Raw genomic sequence first — 12,230 nt, 5'->3', positions numbered from 1 at the left:
GGATCCATCTCCTGCACAGTTTCCGAACATGCAGCATGCTTTTGGTGCTAACCCACAGAGTTCCTTCTATGGACAGCCACCTATTCCTCAGCAGAACATGCGTCCAGGTTATTTTGGTGGTGGCTCGGTGTTCCAATCCATGACTGGGGGTTATCCTCAGGGAGGCATGGGTATGTATGGGCCTTTTGGAGCCAATTTTCAGCCTGGCATGCAAGGGAATATGTATGGTGGTATGCAGTCCGGTATGCAAGGAAATGTGTTTGGAAGCATGCAACCTGGGATGCAAGGCAATATGTTTGGTGGCATGCAGCCAGGTATGCAGCATGGAATGTATGGAAACATGGCTGGGATGTATGGTATGCCTGGTGTTGGAATGGGAAATGTTGACCCAATGATGGGTATGAATGTTGGGGGCAGCAATCTTACGAAACCACTTCCATATGATAATCTAACGCCTATGGGCAAGGCGAAGGATTACAAGGAAGGGGGAGCTGCAGTGAAGTTTGACACTTTCAGTGGAGCCAAGGATAAATTGAAGGCACTTACCTTTTTACAGCAGTTTGATGCTGCTTTTTCTGGTGGAAATTACACAGAGTCCTCGAAGGTGAGGAAAGCTGCCACTTTTCTCAAGGGCAATGCTTTGCAGTGGTGGTCTACTCTTCTTTTGCAGGGCATAGCACCCACTACATGGGTCCAATTCAAACAGGTTTTCTCTTCCGTTTGGCTCACATCGACATTCGAGGTGGATGTTATGACAGCATGGCACAAGCTGGATGCTTCAAAGTGTGATAGTTTGGAGGATTATAACAAGAAGTTTTGGGAAGCTCTACTCCCAGTGACTTCTTATCGTGCCGTGCCATTATCTGAGCAGGTTGAGAAATATTGTTGTGGGCTGCCCAAGGAGGTACGAGATTACTGTATAAAGACAAGAGTAACGAACATGTCACAGATGATTGAGAATGCTATGACAGCTAATGCGTTACTCACAGGTGGTTCATCTGGATTTAAGGGCAGTAAGAAATTGAGCAAGAAAGCTGAAAAATTTGGGCATGCTTCTCGTGATGCTAAAGGGTCTACAGAGACGAAGTATAAGAAGTTGCCAATGCCCAAGAGGACTTCTGAGGAAAGACAGGCTTTGAGAGATGCTCAAAAGTGTTTTTACTGTACTGAAGAGGGGCATATGTCATTCAATTGTCCCAAGAAAACGTCCAAAAAGGACCCTGACAATAAAGGAGAGCCCAAGCGAAAGAAACCAAAGCCTTCTGCAGGCTTAGTTCCTGATCTTGTGGGGGAGCAGCTAAGTGGTGAAGCATCAGAGTTGTGCAGGGCATGGGGCAAAGTGAGAGATCAGAATGCTTTGATCTTCTTTGACACAGGTGCTAGAGCCAACTTCATTTCACCAGATTTGGCTGGCCGATTGGGGATTCGCGCAGAGGAGATGGGGCCGTTACATGAGGCTAATATGGCTTGTCCAGGGTATGCAGAACCCGTTACTCCTATCATTGGGAAGCTTCGGCTTCATTTGCAGGGTTATGTGGACAGCGAGGAGTTCTTCATCATGCCTTTGGATGGCTGTGATGTTTTGTTGGGGATGCCATGGTGCCACAGGGTACATGCGGTGGTGGATACTTACAATAGGAAAATTACTCTGACTCATAGAGGGAAAGAGCATGTATTGGATGTAAAACTCAAAGGGGAATCTGTTCCTATTGTATCCGCTTCGGCGATTTCATCAGTAATGAAAAAGCATCTTTCCGCGTACTTGATTTATGTAAAGGATGCACAGGATGATGAGTCTAAGTCTAATTTGTCAATGTCAGATAAGGACAAGGCTGATTTCTTAAATGGGTTTCAAGACTGTTTTTCCGAGTCATTGCCAGGAGAATTACCTCCTGAGAGGCCAGAAGATCATGCCATAGATCTGATTCCTGGTAGTACTCCACCGAATAGACCGCCGTACCGTGTTAGTGCAGCCCAACAGGAAGAGATTATGAGTCAGGTGCAGGAGCTTCTAAATAAGGGGTTGATTCAGCCTAGCTCATCACCCTTTTGCTCACCTGTGCTCTTGGTGCAGAAGAAGGATGGTTCTTGGCGCATGTGTATTGATTACAGGGCGCTGAATAAGAATACCATCAAGAATCGATTCCCCATACCGAGGATCGATGACATATTGGACCGCTTACAGGGCTCCACAGTTTTTAGTCGTATTGACTTGAAAAGCGGGTATCATCAGATACGCATTAGACCCGAGGATGTGCATAAGACAGCATTCCGAACCACATTTGGGTTGTATGAGTTCTTGGTTATGCCCTTTGGTTTAACGAATGCGCCTGCCACATTTAACAGAATGATGGACAGGATTTTCAGGCCTCATAGAGAGTTTGTGGGCACATTCTTTGATGATATGATTGTGCATTCACGAACTGAGGAAGAGCATAGAAGGCATTTGGCCATTGTGTTTGCAGAACTCAGAAACCATAGATTGGTGGTTAATGGCAAGAAGAGTGAGTTCTTTTTGCAGGAGATACATTTCTTGGGGCATATTGTGTCTGGTCATGGAGTCCGTATGGATCCAGCAAAGGTGGAAGCAATACTTAATTGGCCAGCTTTGAGGACCGTGCATGATGTACGCAGCTTTCTAGGATTGTGTTCCTATTACAGGCGTTACATACGGCACTTTGCTGAAATTGCTTCGCCTCTTCATGCTTTGACGAAGAAAGCAACTCCGTTTAGATGGGCTGATCGGGAAATTACAGCATTCAAAAAGCTCAAAGAAAAGCTTACTTCGGACCCAGTATTGGTGTTACCGGACCTCCGAAAGGCTTTTGTTGTCCAGTGTGATGCATGTGGAAGTAGCATTGGTGCAGTTCTCATGCAAGAGGGACATGTGATAGCCTATGAGAGTAGAGTTTTGCAAGATGCCGAGAAGCATTTACAGGTGTATGAGAAAGAGATGTTGGCTGTAATTCACGCTCTTTCTACATGGAAACACTACTTGCTTGGGGCTGATTTCACTGTACAGACAGATCATCAGACTTTGCGTTATTTCCTCACGCAGACTAAGCTTTCAGAGAAGCATATGCGTTGGGCAAACTTTTTGTCAATGTTTCACTTTCAGATTGTGCATGTGGAAGGCAAAAAGAATGTAGTGGCAGATGCTTTGTCACGCAAGCCACAGGTCTCTGCAGTTTCACTTGCTTATCATCATGAGCTTGATGAAATGAAAGAGCAGTATGCCCATGATGAGGATTTTGAAAGGTTGTATGATCAGATGTCTGAGGGTCAGCGGCATGAGCATTACACTCTCAGAGATGGGTTTTTATTGATGCATGGCAGACTGTGTGTTACCAGGCCATTGCGACTCAAGGTTATGATTGAAAGTCATGCTCCACCGTATGCAGGTCATAGAGGTATTGACGCCACGGTCAAAGCAGTGGAGACTTTCTTTTATTGGCCAACCTTGAGAAGAGATGTTGATGCCTTTGTGAGGCAATGCATCGTATGTCAGAAGGTAAAGTTTGACCGTCAGAAGACACCAGGGTTATTACAGCCTTTACCTATTCCGGATAGACCTTGGGAGAGCATTGCCATGGATTTTGTATTTGATCTTCCACGGACTCAAACGGGAAATGATGGCATCTGGACAATCATATGCAGGTTCAGTAAGCAGGCACATTTCATTCCCGTGAGGAAGACAATTAAAGTGGATCATATGGTGAAGTTGTTCATGGCGAACATCTTCAAGTATCATGGCTTGCCTACGTCTATCATTAGTGACCGTGATCCACGGATGACGAGTTTGTTTTGGAGAGGGTTGTTTGACAACATGGGTACCACTCTCAAGTTTTCATCGTCATTTCATCCACAGACAGATGGTCAGTCAGAAGAGGCTAACTCTACAGTGTTGGATCTTCTAAAGTGTTATGTGTCAGAGCACAACCAACAATGGGAAAAGTATCTTCCTTTGGTGGAGTTTGCATATAACAACACTGTACATAGCTCGACAGGCAAGGCGCCTTTTGAGATTGTAGAAGGAGGGAAGAAGATACCACCCATTTTGCATACAAAGGATAAGATTTTTGAGGCTGATCAGTATGTGGCGACCTTGGATGAAGCTTATCGGAGAGTTAAGTTGGCCCTCCAGAAAACTCAGCAGAAGCAAAAGAAAGCCGCAGACCGTCACAGACGTGATTTGCAGTTTCCATTGGGTGATTGGGTTCTTTTGCGCTTTGAAAAGGCTAGACTCAAGAAGATGAAGGGTAAAGAGCGCTTATTCCCTAAGTTGAGTATGCGATATTATGGGCCTTTTCAGGTTTTGGAAAAGATTGGTGAGGTAACCTATCGTTTGAAGTTACCAGATCACTGGAGGATTCACAATGCTTTTCACGTGAGTCTTCTTAGACCTTTCCGTGGGGATGTGCCTGATGATGTATCAGATGAGGCTCAGCCGGAAGTTGAGGAACTTGATGAGGTTCTGATTCCAGAGCAGATACTGGCACATAAAGAAAGGAAGGTACGAGGTAAAGTTTCCCGTCGCTATCTTGTGAAGTTCAAGAACTATTCACCGATGGATGCGAAGTGGATGGAGGAAGGTGACTTAACAGATTCACCTCAGGTTTTGCAGCTTTATCTTGATGCCTTTGAGTTAGAGCCGACTCTTATTGTGGCTCATTCAGGTTCAGCAGAGCATGGGTCTGGAGCATTACCTGATGCTCAAGAGGGGGGTAGCACCTCCACTCCCTTGATACAGACAGGCTCAGATGACATCTAGAGGTCGCTTGGTGCAGATTTTATCTCATCCGAAGGTACTGAGGCTGACAGTACATCTGTTTATGGGACTTCTATGATATATGTGTACTAGTCACATGGAAATTTTTGTGGATATGTATGGTTCACAGTGGTATACAACTTGGACTATTACTATGCCATTGGTTTGCAGTGAATATTGATACATGTGTATGGCTCAGAGCGATTGGGACGCTGATCTTGCCATATTGTATATTTCACTTTGGATATTTTGATGCATCACCAGAATGCAATCGAGGACGCTTGCCATCTTTCAAGAGGGGGGTATGTCATGGCCCTGTGAAAATGGAGCAGGACAAGTGTGGGCATGGTGGTTGCAGGGTCAGAATATTTTATGATTCACATGGGGGGTGCCCGGACAGTGTTTAAAGATGTGTGGACAACCCTAGGTGTGAAGGGGGAACATTAAAACATTAACTTTTAATGTTTATAAAAGTTGCCCCTAGGCCTTAGTGGCCCTAGGGAACTTATTCAAGTTGGGCCCTAGGGATTATTATTATTTTTGGGGGAGGAGCCATTTTTGGAGAGTTTCTCTCTCTTCTCTCTCTCTCTCCCTTCCCTTTTGGGAGTCGTGGAGCAAAAGCATGTGTACATGCGTGGAGAAGCTGAAGGAAGGGGAGGCGGCTGCTGAAGATCAGAACTGTTGCTGATTTTCTGAGAGAACCAGCCGTACAGCACTGTACGGCCAGAGCAGGACTCTCTCTCTCTCTCTCTTTCTCTCTCCTGTTGCTGGCGGCGCACAAGCTGTTGCTGTTAGGGGCTGCGCAGAAGGCCTGTGCAGGCTGCACAGCTTGTTTTTCAGCAGGTACACTTGGTACGGCTGCCGTACAGTGTACGGGCAGCAAGGTACAGACGGTACAGTTGCTGCAGAAGTGTTTACAGGTGCTGGACAGACCTGTACATGCTGATTCAGACAGGTACAGAAGTGGACAGCAGGCTGTTTTTGCAAGTACAACGCCTGGCACGCATCCCGAGGCGGTACAATCAAGTACAGTGCTGATTTTCAGATCTGTACTTTCAAGGACAGCATAGGAGTGAGCATCAGGAGGAAGATACAGGCAAGTGCAAGCACATGTGTGAAGCAGGATTGTGGGTTCAAGTGCCTGCAGGCACAGATTAGTGCTGTTGCTTCTTCCAGAGTTGTTTCACGAGCTGAACTTGGTAAGCCTTGACTCTGTTCATCCATCTCTCTTTCTATTGCTTGATGTCTGCTACTGGTATGTGTTATCTGGCTCCTTGTGAGAGGAGGAGTATAGCAGATTGACAAGAGATTAAGACAGGGATTGAACAGCACATGTATGTTGAGCTGAGAAGATGTATCATGCTTATGAGTTATGCCAGATGTATGCCCATGGCTGGCCTGCTTTGTGAACTTGGCTGATCAGAGGGAGGCACAGTGTGTTGTTTGAAGACACAGATCTGTGTGCATAGATCCTCTGTGCTGAGAAGGATTTGTGGGCAGTCAGATTGGACTTACAGGTGTAAACTCTCGGCTGGTTTTTATGTTGTACTCAGCCATACATATTATTTTAATGGAATAAAGAAATACCGCAAGGGGCGCCAAGCTTTGGGGCCAACAGGTGTCGTTGTGTATTCAGATTTGGGCACTCTAGCTCCAATCTGTGTTTGGTTTTTCATCTAGACTACAAGTGGATGGGTGATTGTTCCTACCGCACTCTGGTTTTCTATCAGAGGCCGGTTTCATAAAATAAATGCATACTTACCTCCTGCAAAAACTATACACAAGCTAGTCAACAAACAAGTATGCATCATTCGCGTCTACTGGGTATTCTAGGTACTAGCCTGGTAGTCTGGAGGCCATTGGACTATCACATGCCATAAATCCAAGCATTGTCCATACATCAAAAACAGCACACAAAGTCAAAGAAATTCAAACATACATCAGTATGCAGTGCACAAGTAATGATCCTCCAGTTCATGGATTATCCTGTCCGGTTTCATCGAAACCGTGCTGAGCCATCTCGCCACTAGGACCGCTCAGACTATCCTGAAGGCCTTCTCGTCACTAGGACCGCCCGAGAGTTCTTCCACAGTCATCTGGGCCATCTGGTCGCATTGACCGCCCGACTATGAGATCCAATACAGTCATCTAGGTCATCTGGTCGCAATGACCACCTGACTACAAAATCCAATACAGTCATCTAGGCCATCTGGTCACAATGACCGCCCGACTACGAAATCCAATAGAGTCATCTGGGCCATCTGGTCACAATGACCGCCCGACTACAAAATCCAATACAGTCATCTAGGCCATCTAGTCGCAATGACCGCCCGACTACGAAATCCAATACAGTCATCTGGGCCATGACCGCCCGACTACAAAGTCCAATATATCTGGCATCGTTGCCTCCCATATACAAATCTTACTCCTTAGGCTATCGGGCATCGTTACCACCAGGTCCAAGTAGCCATTATAAGCAGAATAATGATCAATTCTAGTCCAATATATATACAATGAAGAGGGCTAGAGGCACATTCCCTCCCTCTTGAATCTGTCTTGATCGCAAGATGTCCATATCTGTACTTCAAATATATCTGGACCAACCACTTCCTCAGAAGCTTGAAGTATATCTGCATAGTCCTTGAAGTACTTCCTTGGCATCCATTTCGCATCCAATAGCGAATAATTCTCGAAGTCCAAGAGACTTTCTGACCTCTGTCTTTCCTCTTTTTCTCACAGAATGAAACACAATCTATTCTAGCTTTTCCATCCTTGATGGATCCTTCAATACAAGCTCCTCTAGGGATAACCCTGTACATGGTTTCCGCAATCCAAAGATAAAATCCATATCAATACTCTCCCATAGAACATTCGATGGGTGCAATAATCTTGGTAGCTTTTGTTGGTCAAACTTGTCCTTCTGACAAACCAAACATTCTCGAATATATAACTCAATGTTCTATACAAGGCCAATAAAAGTAGCTTTCCAAAGCTTGAGGTGTAATCACTATGCTTCTTTGCCCTGCGTAAGGTGGAGCATGGCTTTTCTTTGTTCACTTTTGGCCTCGAATCCTCTATGTCACATAAACGGGTTTGCATCATAAGAAAAACCCTTTTTGATGACATAGAAACTCACCAAATCTTTATTCTGTAATCTGTTCCAAAACATCTTTGAAGTCTCTTGGGGTAGCATAAAGATCCTTCATCAAAGTGAAATCCATAGGGTAACCCATAAAAACCTCATGGCTCAGGGCTCTCCGAGATAATGCATCTTCTACCTTGTTGTCTTTGACATTCATAGACCACAGCATGGCATTTTTGGTTCAAGACTGCTCCAATGCAACCTCATCATGTTCAACCACAAAAAGGTCTAGAATATCCAACACTGATCCTTTGCTAGCATAAAATTTCAATGCTTCAAAAGGGTTCTGTTTCAGCTTTGGTCCACAAAGATCCCATGGCTTTATTTGTCGAAACATGCAATGGGCTAAGCACCACTGCAAACCATTTGTCGAACTTCCTAGCATGATGTCAGTCTGATGATCTTCCGATCTCTTTGGCTTCTTTGCCTTCCTTTCCCTTACCTATCCTAAGGAAACTGCATCTGAAAGAGTAGGCCTAGGAGTAGCTTCCTTGTCTCCTCCATGATAAATAGAGCGGGTAGCTCTAGATCCTCCTGCAATGGTGACTCCTTTGGCCCGAAGATAGGCTTTAGCAACTTCAACTCCTTCGGCTTCGGTGGCTTGATCCTTCATGAAATCTTCAAACATTTGAGCCCTTCTTTGGTCCTTTTCCTTCCAAGCTCTCCAAGCTAGGAATTCTTCATCTTGGAGAAACTGTATGAACTGTTGAAAGTCACGATACTCTTCTGATGACCCTAGTTCCCATCTTGAAGTCCTGTTTTGGCCTCAGAGTTCTTCCCTTCATGAGGCCCTTGGTCTCCCTCTGCTCTCGACATGGCTCTGTCACCCCAAGAAAGTTTCTTCAAGAGAAATCCTTCTCTGATACCACTGTAAGCCGAGCGGGGCGTGCAGTGACAGACTCAACCACGTGTCCAAGAGATAAAGATATAGAGAGAGAGGGAAGAGAGAGAAGGGAATAGGGATCTTGCACAGTACACCACATTGAGCCGGAAACAGACCCTGCCTCCTTTCAGGAATTTATTCAGGAACAATCCACTGACACGCTGTCCAGAATCAAATACAATCAATGAATACAAAACAAACAAATATGCCGATGCCGCTGTCAAGGTAGTTTCAAATGTACAAAACGTACGAAACGATACAAGTTTAGTACGTGGTATAGAACGTTGCCGACTGATAAAGTATGTAAACAACGTTACATACTTTTTAATGTTAAAATCATATGGGTCATCATCCATGTGTTGTCATGACATGTTCCATAACGTGACATGAAAATAAGCTAAGTTTGAAGTACCAACGCTTAGACCTCCCAATGGGCAAGCCAAAAAGGACACAGGGAAAAAACCTCTTCTAAAGAGAGTAACAAGTGCAAGCCCAAAAAATAAAATAAAAAATAGGTTTGAAATGTTTGCAAGTCCAAAACGTCCTAAATAATAAAAAACGGGTTTTAAATGCAACCTTGGTCGATGTTGAGGTCGAGGCACAAGATCTCTAACGCCGAGCACACCACAGGGATGACCCACAAGTATCTCTCACCGGGCTAGTATCAAATCAAATCCAAAACCATGGAAAAGCTCTTTCTAGCAAGAAAATTGATATAAAACTTGTTTTAATGGTTTTTGGGCGATAAAAACATCCAAAAAGCAATTTTTAGGGTTTTTGAAATTTTTAGGATTTCTGAAATTTCTGTCTATACAGCTCTGTACACGTGTCCATATCGCCAATGCATATGCCCATACAAGTCTAGGGCTAACCGTACATCTGAAAAGCAAGTTGGAGAAGGTGTTAATGGCGAAGAAGAAGCTCTCCATGATCATAATGATATCCACACACACTCCACGATCTCCTTCATGATGTTAAAAGAGAGGTTCAACCTTTTTATACTTGAAAAGGGCTCTACTTTTTGCCAAAAGCTTGTCCATGCTTTTGCTTTGCTTTTTCCTTTTTGCCTTTGCTTTTACTCTTTTTGCTTTTATTAATAAAATATATCTCAACTTTACGTGCTTTGCTTTTCTGGCTTTAAGACCTTGCTTTTTGGCCTTAGAGCTGCTTTTTGAGAAAGCGCCTTTTAGCTTTTTGGTCTCGCTCAATCTCCTCTTTTCAATGGTGCCCTGGGCTCGCAGTCAACCCTTTTTGACTTTTTGCTTTTTCTTGCTTTTTTGACCAAGAATGGTACTTTTTCTTAATCAAACCTTATGGACCCTATCCCCATGTCTTCTTCCACCTGTCTCGTGTCCGGGCATGGGTTTCATCATGTGAAATAGAGCTAGGAGGACCAAACAGTTACACTTTTCCCATAAGGAAATTGGTCATCTTGAATTTCCAAGCCTCCAAAGTATTCATGTCTAGCTTCTCACTCACAATTTGTGACAAGTTGTCAAATATCTACTTGCGACAACTTACCAAATAGTGCTTGCAAAATAGTTCTGCAATTACAACAAACTTGCAATCTCCAACAGAGCGGTATCGTGCACCTGTTATAATACATCTGTATATGGAACAATCACACAAACATACATCTACCAACAACTTGCAAATCTCAGATGCTCTGCATACACTATCTTGCAAACCGATTTTCTGTCGCAACTTTTACTCTTATCAGAAATTGGGCATACAGTCAAAATCACCACTTTCACTGAGTACCTGCGAAGATCTTGCAGAGCAAAAACTGGACTCGAAATGCGCCCAAATCATGCCGAAACCCACAAATTTTCAATTAACACAGTTAGCTTAACACAACATGGTCTTTATCCTACACCCAGGAGGATGCCTGAATCTGAGACAATGACTTCTCTGTCTACCTATAGCTCTCACAGTTACCCAAAGGTATTGCTCCAAAATCAAAGAGAGAAAGAGATGACACAAACCAGTGCTTTGATACCATGAGAAGAATGGGGGGAGAAGATGACCTTGAGTTCCTTGCCGGCAAACACACACGAGTAGATAAGCACATGAGAGATGGATGGCTGAATTTTCTTGCAAGCAAACACACACGAGTAGATAAGCACATGAGAGATGGATGGCTGAATTTTCTTAGCAGTAAACACACACGAGTAGACAAGAACACAAGAGATGGATGGCATAAAGAGATAAGAGTACATACTATATGGAGAAGTACTCTCCATATTAGTATGGTTGAATTTTCTTGCAAGCAAACACACACGAGTAGAAAAGCACACGAGAGAGGGATGGCTAAAATTTCTTGCAAGCACACACACACTAGTAAACAAGCACACAAGAGATGGATGGCATAAAGAGATAAGAGTACATACTATATGGAGAAGTACTCTCCTACTATAACATACAATAGTCGATCCATAGTGTGAACCTGACTACATGAGCTGGTGCTATAACTATGCCATAACTCTAGTACACCAAAGTGACTATCACACAGCTTGTAAACCATTGGCAGCATATCGCCCATAATCTCACCAACCATGCCAGTGGCATAAGTGCGGAAGCTATCACCCAGGCAGGTCATCAACGTCTGCAGCACTAGTTGAGCTGGATATCTCAACAAAAGGAGTAAAGCTAGCACTTGCCACCTAGTCATACGCTCCAAACCGAATACAACGGTAAGCCACTTCCAGCTAGACACTAATGCAATTGCAACACAGCCCACTTCCTCAAGGCATGCACGCCCCATACTACGCACTTCCAGTCCTCGCGACCGTCACTGGTGCCGTTAGCCAGTGGGCTTACCAGGTGCTAGGTCCCTTGGGAGGCTCCACAAATGAATGCCTCAGAAACGAGCCACAAACCCAACTATATAGCCCATAATCCAGTTCACACGAAGTAAATTGTCCGACCAGCCTCAATGCTAGCCAAGTTATGTCCAAACACGGAACATAACATTCTCCCCCTGCTAACAACAAGACGATTAGGACACAAAGTTTGAAAATTGTCTCTGGAATGAAGCATCATGCTTCCATATGTTGTCTTCCTGTATATGACCTCTCTATTTAAACAACCACCATTTTCCAAGGGTTTGTTCCCCATGGTCAGCAACTGCGTCCGACTCATGGGGAAAACAAACCGATAGATCCTCAAGTCTCACAAGCTCCTTGTCAAACACCAAGCTATCTCCTGCACTTAGCACTCTTTTAGTTCACTAATCTGAAAGATAGGATGCATATGTACTCCATCTGGGAGATGTAATCTCTGTAAGCCACCTCATTCATCTTTTTCAGGATCAAATAAGGTCCAGAATACCTACAACTTATAGATGTTTCTAGTCTTCATTACCTGAGAATCTTTAGGACTTCTCAAGTAAACTCATTGGCCTTCTTCCATGACTCTAGTTTATAGCTTTCGATTAG

General features: G+C 44.1%; 1 protein-coding gene across 4 annotated transcripts in view; it reads right to left on the bottom strand.

Moving 5' to 3' along the window:
• LOC147605122 (uncharacterized) overlaps positions 1 to 12,230 on the bottom strand; it is a 113,019-nt gene that overhangs the window by 52,843 nt on the left and 47,946 nt on the right. The gene's annotated exons all lie outside the window — the stretch shown is intronic.

Source organism: Cibotium barometz, chromosome 60, assembly GCF_041138505.1.
Source record: "Cibotium barometz isolate CiBa-2024 chromosome 60, ASM4113850v1, whole genome shotgun sequence".
In the NCBI taxonomy this organism is placed as follows: domain Eukaryota; kingdom Viridiplantae; phylum Streptophyta; class Polypodiopsida; order Cyatheales; family Cibotiaceae; genus Cibotium; species Cibotium barometz.
The sequence above is the reverse complement of the archived record's forward strand: the minus strand, read 5'-3'. Positions and strand labels throughout refer to the sequence as shown.